This window comes from Balaenoptera physalus (genome assembly GCF_965194825.1).
Source record: "Balaenoptera physalus genome assembly, chromosome: 10".
NCBI lineage: Eukaryota > Metazoa > Chordata > Mammalia > Artiodactyla > Balaenopteridae > Balaenoptera > Balaenoptera physalus.
This window is the reverse complement of record NC_138889.1, coordinates 40,316,217-40,331,163: the sequence shown is the minus strand read 5'-3', so window position 1 is coordinate 40,331,163 and position 14,947 is coordinate 40,316,217. Positions and strand designations below refer to the sequence as shown.

General features: G+C 40.0%; 1 long non-coding RNA gene across 1 annotated transcript in view; it reads left to right on the top strand.

The window, feature by feature from the left end:
* Positions 1-14,459, top strand: part of LOC309636729 — a 61,906-nt gene extending 47,447 nt beyond the window's left edge. Inside the window, exon 2 of the long non-coding RNA XR_014250183.1 lies at positions 5,632-14,459. This is a non-coding gene — a long non-coding RNA (uncharacterized lncRNA). The remainder of the gene's footprint in view (positions 1-5,631) is intronic.
* Positions 14,460-14,947: the final 488 nt, after the last annotated feature.

Here is a 14,947-nt window from a genome sequence, read left to right as displayed (position 1 = left end):
TGCCATATTATTTATAGAATTTAAAACTGGAAATAGCCCTAAATATCTACAATAAAGATTGTTTAGATATATTTGTGGACTGTACACAGGGTGAATCTATGCAATCATGTGGCAGAGAATATTTGATATAAGAAAATTCTTAATTATTAAGGAAAAAGGGACACATAGTGATTGATCCCAAATTAGAGAAGGCATATAAGTATCTATAAAAGAAAGAAAAGCATATGTAGTTAGGTATAATTTTTAAAATTATTTTTTCAAATTTTTAACAATAAACATGTCTAATTTTTATAAGCAGAAAAACAATTAATACTGTTTAAAATAAGTTCTGATTACAGTCGTTCACATGGAAAAGAACAAAGCATGGGGGTCTGTTCTTCTAACTGCTTGGAAACCAAATAATTAACAAGCATTTGCTCTGAGAAACTGAGAGGCTGACAAAAAGTGATTTGCACAGACTTGCATGACAAGAACCCTAGGTTCAGTCTATCTCCCTTCAAGTCAGAACCTATTTCTAGGAGATCATCTGACATCAGTATTTAATACTCTAGTGTTACCAGAACTCAGTTTATTGTGCTTTCTCTCTTTCTGATATTTGCACTATAAGTCTTATCTCCAGTAAGACCATAAAGGCACTGCCATTTGTTGAGGAACTTCACATGTCCAGGAGGGTATCAAAGGCATGTATAACTGGTTTTATGATGAGAGCCTTAGGTTCGGATTCAGAACCCTGGCCCTTTAACCACAGCTTTGCCAGCCGCTCTGTGCCTTATTAAGCTTACTCAGTTCTCTGAGTTTTAACTGCTTCATCTTTAAAATGAAGATGATAATAACTACCTCTGCATGTGATCATGAGGATTTATTCATTTAACCAAGAAGTATTTAATGAGCATCAACTTTGCTAGACATTTAGGATATAAGAGTGTCAATCCCTGTCCTAACACTGTTTATCTCTAGTAGAGATAGAGGCAGATACACAGAAAATTACAAAAGAGTGTGGCAATTACTATGACAGGGACAACACTGCAGGAGCCCATAAGAATGGTACCTAACCCAGAACAAGTAGGAATAACTAAAATAAAGCACAAAGGTTGAGCAGAAATTTTCCAGGCAAAAATGAGGTTAAGATAGTCCCAGGAGGACTGGAAATGTTTCCAAAATATTTCCAAAATTGAGAAATATTGACCAGTTTAATGAAAATTCAGTAGTTTTAAATTGGTTGAACACATTCACATTCACCCAAAGTGTACTACTTAGTGAAGACCTCATGTTGTCAGTTTTGGGGTTAGGACACAACATACTCAATAATTTTATTGATGACTTGTAAAAGATATAAAGAGTTTTCTCATCAAAATTTGCTAATGATGGGTAGGTAATTGAAAGAGCCCATTAATACACTGGATAGTGTATCCAAAAATATCTTAGCATTTCAGATTGTAAAAAATAACGATAATAATTTTTCCTACTATAAGCAATCAGCTTTTAATGATGAGTACTACACTGAAAATTGAAAATGCACATAATTTATATCTGAAGAAATACAATCTTTCCTGTATGGTAATGCATAAGTATTATATAAATAATATTTTTTTTAAGTTTCTCATGTCATCACCTGGGTCATTTTCCTTACTTTTGTTCTCACCTGGGTCATTTTCCTTACTTTTGTTATCCCCAGCTCGCCAGAGTTGTATGATACATGGACCATGCCCATCTTATGGCATTGCCTTGGGTCCAGATATAAGTATACACATAAAAACATAAGGAAGATGTGCATGGGGACCACGTTTAGGTGTTTTGGGGCCAAGGAGCTCAGTATAGTCAACAGTGAGTTGTGATCATGGCGCAGTAGAAATGTAATATATAAGGCCAACAGTTCATAGTCTCACTCTATATGAGAGTGGTGGGCCCATCTATGAATATTTTATTCGGTTCTGGGCATCAAACCTTAAGATAGACATTGATAATCTGGAATCTGTTCATGGGACAGAATGTGGAGATTACTTGAAACTATCAGGGGTAATGATGGGAGCAATAAAGCAGTTTATTTAGAGAAGATTGACTCAACAAGACAGGCCAGTTATCTTCAAATATAAAAAGTCATGCAAATGGAATCAGATTTACTCTCTCTGGCTTCAAAGTGCAGAACCACAAAGTGTAGAAACACTAATGGGACACTTTCCAGATCAGTAAAAAGGATACTGCCATAATAAAGCTGGCTAGAGATGGAATAAGTTCCTTCAGAGGGGATGAGTTCCCTATTACTGTGTAAGTAGATATTGAATGACCTCTCATAGATGATACTCTAGAAAACAGTCAAGCATTGAAAGGATAATTAGACTACACAAACCTTAAATTCTCTTCCCAAATAAAGATGCTATATGTCTGGCACACTCAGAGTTAATAATAATTGCATCATTACCATCCTTATCAACAACAACAAAATCAAAACCTACTCTTACACTCTGGAGATATGCTATCCATTATGGTAGACACTACAGCCACATGCGGCTATTGAGCACTTGAAGTGTAGCTGATTTAATTTGAGATATGGTATAAATGTAAAATACAGACTAGATTTAATAGTTCCTTATACAGATTTCATGTTGAAATAATAATATTTGGGGTATGCTGTGTTAAATAAAATCTATTGTTAAAATTAATTTCACATGTTTCCTTTTTTTGTGTGCGTGGAAACTTTAAAATTACATATGTGGTTGGCCAAGAAGAAGGCTATCACTCCTTGCTTGACCCAAGTTAAGATCCACACACACAGTCTTGGGCAGAGATTTTCTTCGGCTTTTCCACATTCATTAGGACAGCTTATGGGCCTACAGGAAACCCAACAGCCAGGGCCTTGCACCAAACCGGACTATAAACCATGATGGGGAACAAACTGTGCTGAACTCAGAAACAAGCCCAAATGGATCAAAAGGTTTAAATTTCCTAAAACACTCAGCTGAAATATGACCAAGGAACGTCTTCAAATTGGAATTGAACCTACCTACATATTTCCTAAAAGTAGTGAACAACCATATCACGCTGAGCCAAAATTAACTGGATTTGGGTCCTTGCTTGTAACCAAGTACAAAATATTTACCAACTCTGTGTATTTTGGCTTCTGGCATAGAGAGTGCTTTTATGGCAAAATGAGTAAGGTCAGCACTCTTTTCTACTATGCAAGCATAAATGGGTGTTCGCTGTTCATGAGTAGGTGGAACTGCCATATCCACATTAAGACAACCTGTGAAGATGGGGTGACCTTTTCACATACTCTCAGACTGCAAGGTCAAAGAGCTCAAGGTTGAAGACCACACCTCTGGAGTCAGAGGTTGTTTGAGTCATGGCTCTTCCCGCTGATTAGCTATGCCTCTTGCTGGTTATACAGGTTAGTTCTAAAGATAAGATAGTCTCCTTATCTATATAGTAGACATGATACCACCTACTTCGTAATTTCATAACTTCATATATTTATTATGAAGAGTATAATGATTGTATATGTGTGTATATATATGGCACTTAATATCACATATCTACCATCATCATCATCATCATCATCATCACTATCCTCAGACTATGAGTTCCTTAGGGTCAGGGTTGTGCCTTTATTCATTCATTGTTCAACAACTATTCATTCAGGGCTGACTGTGTACCAGCCCTGTTCTGGGTGCTGGGGATTTGGAAGGGACAAGACTGTCAAAGTCCCTAAGCTCTTGGAATTCACATTCTACTAGGAATCATACCTAAATTAGTTTGCAAATAAATCAATTTTCAGCAGTGATGAGTGCTAAGAAGGAAGACAGCAAGGTAAGGGAGCATAGGGTGGCACAGGAAATGGTGAGGGATGTTATTTCCCACTAGGACGTCAAGGTGACTTCTGATTGAAGTGAGGGAGAGAAACCGGTGAAGTTCTGAAGGAAGCACATTCCAGGAAAAGGAAACAGCAAGTGTGCAAGGGAAAGAGCATGGTGCTTTGAAGAAGAGTAAAAATAAACAGGGTGGTTGAAAAAATTGGACAAGGTATGACCTGGTCAGATTGTTGGTTTTGGCAAGATGGAAGTCATTGGTGGTCTGAACCAGAGCATTTTCAATAGAGTTCAGAGATACAAATGTGACTGGAGTGGGTTAAAGAGAATATAAGAGGCTAGGAGTTAGAGACATATAATATAATATAATGTAATATTATTCTTTTGAAGAGTTTTGCTATACATGAGGGCAGAGAAATGGGTCAACAGTTAAGGTGGGAGATATAATAAAGTAAATGGTAGTGAGATGAGAATGGTTCTGCAGAGAGGGTAAACTGTCAATGCTGGAGAGAGAGGAGATAAAGCAAAATCCTTGCGTAAATGAAAGAAAAGAAGAAGCAGTGCCCAGGGGAGGGTCAGGGACCGGTAGCAGCCGGACACTTTTCTGTGCATAACAGGAAGGTGGGCAGAATATGTGAGTCTGAACTCAGGCAGGGCAGTCAGTTTGGTAGTGGATAGATGACAGAGTTCTCCTGGTTTCCATCTGCTCAGGAAATAAGATGTGCTGAGAGGGAGGAGACAGTTAGTAGGGTCACATTTGCCATCTTACCTCTTGCACCTGAGCAGAGCCTACGCAGAGGTTCTCAGAAATCTTGGTTGACTACCCAAAAGAGTTCAGCTACAAGACCTGTAGGAAGAGAAGATACCCACTTCCCCTTTAGCTGTATTCCCACCTCTCCCCTGTCTTACTCTCTCTTGCACCTGCTGAGCTTTATTCACGCTGACAACATTTCAGTTCAGCCCAACAAGCATTTACTAAGTGCTTTCTCAGTGACATACCTGTGCTAGGTCTGAACATACGGAGGTGCATAGATAAGGATGAGGAGTTCACCCTCTTGTCTTATGTCCAAAGAGTACACAATAAATTACAGTCCTGATGATAAGTGCTTTGACAAAAGTCCCCAAGAGAGGGGCCTTAGCCATTTGGAGGATCTCAGAAGATGATTCCTGCCCTGGGTCTCCATCCCTATCCAAGTTTTTCTTCCTTTATCTTCTCCAGCCATCTTAATCAGTCCTCACTTTTAATGACCTTCTCAAATCTCACCTCCACAATTAGAAGTGATCTTTCACTGTCCTGATTTTAAAAGGGCACGTAATGCTGTCTGCTCCAGCCCAGTGCCGAGTGCTTCCAAGTGCTTCCCTCAGGAAAGGTGTCTCTGGTGTCAGCAACTTGATTCCGAGCCAGGACTGTGGATAAAGGAAGAGTTCGTAGTTCCTATTGGGTCTTTCCATTGCAGCTGCCACTGGGGAGCAGTGAGCATGGGAGGGACGAGGGAGGGGTCAGGCTAGGACCCCGTCCAGATTCCTCTTGTGCGGCTCTGTGAGGCTCTGCTGAGCGCTTAAATTTCATTTAAGATGCTTGAACTGAGCAGAGAACCAGAGCGGCTGTCCTGAGGGGAGGCCTTGGGCAAAGCAAGCATGCCTGGTACATTTGCTTGGAGGAGAACAAGAATGAGCGTTGTAGGGCTATTTTGTAGGACCAACCACCAACTCCAACAAGTGGAATAGCAGGCCGGAGACTCTGTCAAGTGTCCCAAAGCACAGGGAGCATCATTAAAAGGGCTCTGGTTTATCACCTGGAATATTGATTTCAACGTATTCTTAGCAGTAATTTCTTTTTTTTTTTTAATTATTTATCTATTTATTTATTTATTTTTGGCTGTGTTGGGTCTTCGTTTCTGTGCATGGGCTTTCTCTAGCTGTGGCAAGCAGGGGCCACTCTTCATCGCGGTGCGCGGGCCTCTCACTATCGCGGCCTCTCTTGTTGCGGAGCACAGGCTCCAGACGCGCAGGCTCAGTAGTTGTGGTTCATGGGCCTAGTTGCTCCGCGGCATGCGGGATCTTCCCAGACCAGGGCTCGAACCCGTGTCCCCTGCATTGGCAGGCAGATTCTCAACCACTGCACCACCAGGGAAGCCCCTTAGCAGTAATTTCTTATAGGAGTGGGGCTGTAAATGCCATTTTTGGCTACTTTTTTACTTATTTGTACTTTCCACATGTTATATCATAAGCATGGGATTCTTTGATCACAAAAAAAAGTAAAGCAATGCAAAAAAGAATTTCAAATCTTGTAAAAAAAAAAAAAAAAAAAGGCAGGAGGGGAGGCTCTGGTTTGTGTTTTGCTCAAAGCCATAGCAAATATTTGCTGCATTCCCTTATGGATATAATACCAAGGAACATGCTTAGAAAGGTCCACCCACATCCATACAATATCATCCAACAGCCACCCAGGTATCCTGCCTGCCTCCTACCCCACGTGAAAAAGGTAGTCTGAGTATGTTTGGGCAGGTTTTAATTTCCTCCCTTCTTCCCCTTTTCCTCTCTTTTCTTTCCCACCCCTTCCCGACAAAAGAAATGCCTCAGAGCAAAGCCCAGTGGCTTGAAAGGTTAAGAATAAAAATGATATGGAAAAAGGAATTTTTCTGAGTCCAGTTCATGTTGAGATTAGAATAAAGATATAGACATTTGGTGTGCTGACTCTGCTATCATAGATTTACTGGCATGATAGCCCAGGGCTGGGGGCCAAGGGTGAGCTCATGCAGTAATTTCTTTACCTACACAAGAGTGGAGCTAAAAGCAAAATGCAATCCAAATTGCTTCACTAAATAGGCTGAGAGAGCGTGAGGGGAAGAAATTCCCTCCTTAAAGCTATAATTGCTTCTCAAATCCCACTTTTATCTTGTTCTGAAACAACACAAAGATCACAAATTTTTCATCTAGACAGAAAATAAAAATGACTGTTGCTATAAAATCCAACTAGCCTGTTCAGTTCCATTAAGCATGTGGAAAGCCCCACTCAGATGTATTAATTCCCAACAAGGGTTGAAAGGAGTGGATGGTACCTGCTTCATGCCAAGGTCTCGACATCAAAACTTGACATGCTTCTGTGATTGAAGTACCCAAAAAAGTAGGAACACAAAGTGAAAATCATGTCTTTTTTTCATATTCTTTTTTCCAGGAAGCCTTTGGTTGTCCTAAAATTTGTGACTTCGCCCCTCATCCTTCTCACACCCACCTTCTTGCAGTTTGAGTAAAGGCCTCTGTTTTTCTGAAACATCTTTTTTCTGGGCCTCCCAACGGGCCTGGAAACATTGAGAACCTGGAGATTTAAGCTCAGTTACCTGGCATATATTGGTATTCCATAAATATTTGTTGAACAAGTGAATGTATGAATGCATGAATTGACCATCTTATTTCATTTCAACATAATGATTAGTCATAATCATATGAAGTTTGCTTCCCCTGAGATGAGGTACAGATTCAAGGTAGGCTTAGAAGTATCCTAAGATGATAGATCAATTCTAGGCCATGAAGAGAAACATAAGGGTGTTCATGGTATGGGGAGCAGGACAGAGGATACCTTGACCATCCCTACACTCTGTCCTTTGCTCATCTTTTAGGAGTTCCTGACATACCCCCGAGCATTGGCCTGATTTAGTATGCTCAGTTTTCTGTTCTCAAGGAGACACCTGAGGTCTGGTGGGAGTCAAACTTTCTCAGAAGAATTAAACTTGCAATAAACATCTCAGTCTGAAAACTTAGAGCTACTTGTTCCCCTTTCTATATCCCATGGTCTTCCCAAGTATTTACACTCCATCCACTGAGGCATGGTGATCTCGGACAGGCCGATTCTATCTCCACCTCAGAGCTGTGTCTTTTAGGAAGAAACACAAGGCCTCAGCTATCCACCTCTGTCCCCAGCCCTGTAAGATGCTGATTTCTATCCCTGGGACATCCAACCTCTCTGTAGAAGGACATACAGCCTGTTTCCCCCAACAGACATAGGGCTCACAGTCAGTCGCTGCAGTGTCCATGATGAATTTGAAAGGTCTTAGGAAACAAGCTTAACAGGGTTATAGAATCCATTTACCAGAGGTGTTTAGAGCCTGACTCATGATACCATTGATGCTTTACTAAAACTTGATCTAAATATAAAACTCTTAGAGGAAAACATAGGCAGAACACTCTATGACATAAATCACAGCAAAATCCTTTTTGACCCACCTCCTAGAGTAATGGAAATAAAAACAAAAATAAACAAATGACACCTAATGAAACTTAAAAGCTTTTGCACAGCAAAAGAAAACATAAACAAGACGAAAAGACAACTCTCAGAATGGGAGAAAATATTTGCAAACCAAGCAACTGACAAAGGATTAATCTCCAAAATTTACAAGCAGCTCATGCAGCTCAATATGAAAAAAAAAAACCCAATCCAAAAATGGGCAGAAGACCTAAATAGACATTTCTCCAAAGAAGATGTATAGATTGCCAACAAACATGTGAAAGGATGCTCAACATCACTAATCATTAGAGAAATGCAAATCAAAACTACAATGAGGTATCGTCTCACACCAGTCAGAATGGCCATCATCAAAAAATCTACAAACAATAAATGCTGGAGAGGGCGTGGAGAAAAGGGAACCCTCTTGCACTGTTGGTGGGAATGTCAACTGATACAGCCACTATGGAGAAGAGTATGGAGGTTCCTTAAAAAACTAAAAATAGAACTACCATATGACCCAGCAATCCCAGTACTGGGCATATACCCTGAGAAAACCATAATTCACAACGAGTCATGTACCACAATGTTCATTGCAGCTCTATTTACAATAGCCAGGACATGGAAGCAACCTAAGTGTCCATCGACAGATGAATGGATAAAGAAGTTGTGGCACATATATACAATAGAATATTACTCAGCCAGAAAAAGAAACAAAATTGAGTTATTTGTAGTGAGGTGGATGGACCTAGAGTCTGTCATACAGAGTGAACTAAGTCAGAAAGAGAAAAACAAATACCGTATGCTAACACATATATATGGAATCTAAAAAAAAAAAAAAAAAGGTTCTGAAGAACCTAGGGGCAGGACAGGAATAAAGACGCAAAGGTAAAGAATGGACTTGAGGACACGGGGAGGGGGAAGAGTAAGCTGGGACAAAGTGAGAGAGTGGCATGGACATATATACACTACCAAATGTAAAATAGATAGCTAGTGGGAAGCAGGCGCATAGCACAGGGAGATCAGCTCAATGCTTTGTGACCACCTAGAGGGGTGGGATAGGGAGGGTGGGAGGGAGATGCAAGAGGGAGGAGATATGGGGATATATGTATATGTATAGCTGATTCACTTTATTATAAAGCAGAAACTAACACACCATTGTAAAGCAATTATACTCCAATAAAGATGTTAAAAAATAATAACAAATAAATAAATAAATAAAACTTGATCTGAACTTTGCACAACCACTGTACCTTGGCCTTAGGTGGCTTCAGTATCTGGCTTGGGAGGGGAACATAGTAGGAGTCCTAGAGAAATAACAACTGTCAGCTTCCAACCATGAGTTGAAAGAGCATTGCTATGGTAGCAAGCATTGGGATTGGAATTAGGGGTCTTCTAAGTTTGAAAGAAGTTAAATGAGGAGTAAAATATTGATGGGAAGGGCAGCCTGAGCTGGAATGCCCGAGCTGGTAGATGACTGATGTATCTGGTCTATTGAACAGTCTCATAAAACAGTTTTATATCTTTCTATCACTGCCTGTGCTCCCTGGATTCTTCCTTTCCTTTCCTTTAATGATGCCTTGAGCAGATTCCAAAACTTCCCAGGGTACATAATTGTTCTTTTATTTTTTAATAAAAAGTCTATGTCGTCCAATTTAAAATTCCCAACTCAGACTAATTTACTCACTATCTCTTCCCCACATCTCTTGCACAGCTTGAGGGATTAGACTAGGAAGGGGGGTGGCTCTTCCACATCCTTTCCTACTCCAGCTCCTTGGAGAGTGGAGGAGACTGTGGTCCATGCCTGGGTCTGGAATATTTCCCCTAATTCTCTTTCAAGGGCTTAAGTTCTCTGCTTTTTTGAGGGTGGCTGTAAGAGCAGGGCAGGTAGGGCCTGTGGTGGTGGTCCCGTGCCTGGTGGACATTGCTGATTTTTTGGCTAACACTGATTATATGGCTAACACCTTCTGCTCTCTGGGAGACATCTTTATGATCTCCTCAGAGGGTCTGGCTGGGCGTCCCCACAGCCCAGTTCCCTTATAGAATTCAGGTCCAGACATTGCTCCAACCAGGCAAGAGTCTCATAGAGACAGACACTGGCTCTAGACATATTCCCAATGGAGTGCAATGGTGAAGGCCACAAGAACTGGAGTCAAGGACTGAGGTCCATTCCAGCTCCATTATTTTCTTAACTATTCTGACCCTCAGTTTTCCCATCTATACATTGGGGATAATGATGCTTGTCTCATAGAATTATAGAGAAAAGGACCATGGGCTTTGTGAAGTTCCACTGCCTGGGTTCAAACCCCAGATCCACTAGTTAGTTCCTACGTGTGTGATATTAGGCAAACCTAACCTCTGAGACTCAGTTTCCTTATCTGTAACATGAAATAGTATTTTTAACTCCTTCATAGGGTAGATATAAGAATTAAATAAGTAACGGTATGGAATGTACCTAGAACAGTACATGGCAACAAAGCAAGCACTCAAAATGTCAGTTGTTGTTATTATTCTGCAAGGAAAGCACTTAGCTTGAACCCTGGTACTTGATAGCTGCAGTTACAGAGCTGAGGAGGAAATATCTAGCCCTAGACCTCTGCGCTAAGGTTGGTATTCACACAGGACATTCCTCTTCTTACTCCCCACTTGGTTTTAAACATTTCCTCGGCCTTTGACAGTGCTCTTTTCACCACATTCATGCCTCTTTGGATTTGTCAGCTTCCTGTGGTCTGCCTGCAAACTCAGGAGCCTGCACAAGCCCAGGCAGCACTATTTCTGCCTCGAGAGCCAACAAAATCCACCCCCAGCTGAGCTGTCTCCCCTCAGAAAAAGGCCACTGTTTACCCAGAGGGTAGAGCTCTGAGCAAAGCTGTTTATCCTGTAGTCAGACTCCAAAGGCTTCCACTCAGCAGATTTCCTCACTGTCTGGGAGCTTAGGCCCAGTCAGTCATCGGTATTTCTGCATCAGCCACCGTGTGGGATCAGACACAAATCTGAGGCAACTGATTTGTCAGCAACCAGCCTTGTACTTTGAGTTGTTTTTGCAGCATGGATATGAATTAATACCTCCTCACCCACGCTCTCACATTCAGACTCCCTTGTGACCGAGAGACATAATAGCCTCTTCACAGTCTGCACCTTGCCTACCTGTCCTGTCTTATCTCCCCTGAGCCCCAGTCAAAACAAATTACAGATAACAGAGGAACTACACTCACCACTCTTGCAAAGCTTCAGAAATGTTTCCCCTCCCTCTGCTGAGAACCTCCTTCCCTGCTGTTACTTCCACCCTTGACAAACTCATCCTCACCTTTCAGAATTCAGTCAAGCATCACCGTCCCTAAGATCCTTTCAGAATTTGGTTTGTCTATCCCTTTGCCAGATGGGTAAGGGATAACCAATTTTGGATTTTCCCACACCCTGTGGCTTAGACCTATTACTACATCATGTTTAACTTGTATTTTATCTTCCCCACTAGTCTGTGAATTCCTTAGGTGCAGATATTTCATGTTATGCAATTCTGTATCCCTAGTACAGAGTGCATAGCAATACACTTATATAGAGTTGATACTAAGTAAATAGAGAACCCTGAATGAATTTTCAAGATTGCTGCCTAGGGTAGTTCTGTTTAGTAGTACCTCAAGGAACAAAAAGAATAAAGAAAAAAGAAAAAAGAAACATATCTATCATGGAACTCATTAATGTACCCTGGATACACAGGGCAAATAAACCGAGCTCTCCAACCATAGAGAAGGTTCTGTGAAGGGATATAAATCTAGGAAGAAATCCTTATCTAAAACAATAAAAACTCTTTCCAGTAGATGCCATCTTGGTCATTATCACCACCTGGATTTTTGGAAGAGGTTAAGATGTCCAATATATAACAATCTTTCTTTTCCACACTATACCTATGTCAAAATGGTAAATTCATATTTTAAAAATGATTAAAACCATAGCTTCTCTGACATATCCAGGCAGTACCAGGCATATTAGTGCCCATAGGAGTAGGGTACTGATGCTTTTTTTCTATATATATATATTTTTAATTTTTATTTATTTTTTATTTTTGGCTGCGTTGGGTTTTCATTGCTCTGCGTGGGCTTTCTCTAGTTGTGGCGAGTGGGGGCTACTCTTCATTGTGGTGTACAGGTTTCTCATTGCAGTGGCTTCTCTTGTTGTGGAGCATGGGCTCTAGGCAAGCGGGTTTCAGCAGTTGTGGCATGTGGGCTCGGTAGTTGTAGCTCGTGGGCTCTAGAGCACAGGCTCAGTAGTTGTGGTGCACGGGCTTAGTTGCTCCGTGACATGTGGGATCTTCCCGGACCAGGGCTTGAAACCGTGTCCCCTGCATCAGCAGGCAGATTCTTAACCACTGCACCACCAGGGAAGCCCCACTAATGCTTTTTATTTCCTATCCAAGGACCTCTACGAGGAATGCCCCTATGTCCTCATGCTTCCTAATTTATGAGAGCCTTCCAATGAGATGTCTTCCCCCCACGCACACCTATCCAAATGCATATTTAGCTCTGCTCTTGTTGGGCTGTCCTCTGAAATAAAATTCAAGTTCTTTCTCCCAGCTGCAGCAAAAATAACTTCAGAGGAGAAGTACTTTTCATAAACAATACTGTGAGGTAGGTATCTTCATGATCTCTAGTTTTATAGACATGGAAACTGAGGTTCACAAAAGTAGAATACTTGTTCAAATTTAAACAACCAGTTAAGAGAGTTAATATTGCATAGCACAGTAACTATGAGGATGAAGTTGGGAATCAGATGATCTTGGGCTGTAATTTTCTACTTATTAACTACATGATTTAGGCAAATTAATTTGCCTCTCTGAGCTTTCGTTTCCTTAATTGCAAAATAGGAATAAAATGCCCATTTAAATAAAAATTAATTAGTGGCTTATGTAAAGCATCTACCCAAATTATTAAGGAAGCACCTGAAAAGAGCTATTACGAATCTTAAATAAGCTCAATAATTTAAAGGAAAACATGAACACAATGGGTAGAGAAATGGTAGATATATGAAAATGTAAATAGAATTTCTAGAAATGAAAAATATAGTATGTGAAATGAAATATACACCAGATGATGGGATTAACAGCAGATTAGAAACTGAGGAAAAAAACGAATAGTGAATTTGATAACAAAGCTATAAAAGTTATACTACATGAAACATGCAGAGAAAAAGAACCTGAAATAAGTTAAAAGATCCTCAGTAAGCTGGGGACCTGTATCAAGCAATCACACAATGTTATACATGTAATTGTGGTCCCAGAAAAGGAGACACACTTGAAGAAATAATAATAATAAAAGTCCAAATGTGAAGAAAACTACAAATCCATATATCTAAGAAGGTCATCAAACACTAAATCAAATAAGCATAAAGAAATTCACACCAAGGTACATTATAATCAAGTTGCTGAAAACCAGTGACACCATGAAAATCACAAAAGCGCTTAGAGGAATAAATATACACATACATTACTTAGAGTAGAACAAAGATAAGAGTGAGAGCAGGTTTCTTATCAGAAACTATATAATCTGGAGACAATAGAGCCACATCTTTGAAACTAGTGAAAGAAAAATTTGTCATTCTGAGATTCTAAGCCTACCAGGAATATCTTTCAAAAACAAAGGCAAAATAAAAACTTTATGACACAAATACTGAGATAATTTATTAACAGTAGACCTGCACTCTGCAAAATGTTAAATGAAGTTCTCTAGGCAGAAGGAAATAGCCAGAGAGAAATTTGGAGTAACGCAAAAGAGTAAAGAATGCCAGAAATGGGAAGTATTTTGGTTAATATTTATAAAACATGCCCCTTTTTTGTGTCTTAAACTCTTTAAAAAATTAATGGAGAATTCCAAATCCTCTGTGGCAGTGTTAAATCTCTATAACCCATCTTTTGCACTGATTACAACTATACACTCTGGAAAATAGAGAAAAAACGACTACCCAAGAACTCTCAAAAGTAATTAAGAACTCTTCTGCTTCTGGGAAGATGGAGTAAGCATATCTACCCTATTCTTCCTGCTGAGTACGTTGAAAAGTCCCTGGACATTGCATATAAGACAAATATAGAAGACTCTGAAAAGTGGACAGAAAAAGGCAGACCAACTAGAGAAGCTGGGGCCCAAAGAATTACACAGTGGTAAGTTCTTTGGAATTTCTTTTGCCCCATTTAGCCCAGTTTGGATATTGGAGAGGGTGGCAATCTGGAAAGCCAGGAGACACAAACAAAAAAGCCCAGGAAAGCCTACATTCTTTGGCCAAAAGATCAGGAATAGGGAAAGTAAGGAAAACAGAAGATTTTTAGATAACCTTTTTACTTAAGCCAAATGTCACAGAAAAGTCTATGGTCCTACCCCATCTCTGCCAGCAAAGGCTTGATGGAGAGCCTAGACTTCCACTCATGTCAGGCTATAAAGAGTCACACGACTCCCCAACTCAGTGATGTCTGAGAGGGCCAAGTGGGGATGTGGGTTTTTCATCCCCACCAGATTGGAGCAAAGCATGCAGAAAACTAACAGAATTTCTCGCCAGCAAATCTATCCTAAAAAAATAGCTTAAGAAAGTTATCTGAACATAATGGAAATTACAGAATAAGGAATCTTGGAACATGAGAAAAGAAGAAAGAATGATATGGCTTGATGGTCTAAGTAGGAAATCCCAAAGAACCTACTAAAAATTTTGAGGACTAATGAGTTCAGCAAGGGTGCAGGATAAAGATCAAAATACAAAAAGCAATTGTATTTCTATAGAAATAGAAACAAGCATGTAAAAACAGAAATTAGAAATACAATGGCATATACAGTCACTCTGAAATAAATATTTGGTTGTTGGAGAACATCTAACAAAGACACACAGGACTTCTATGCTGAAAACTACAAAATATTGCTGAAAGAAATCAAAGAGGACCCAA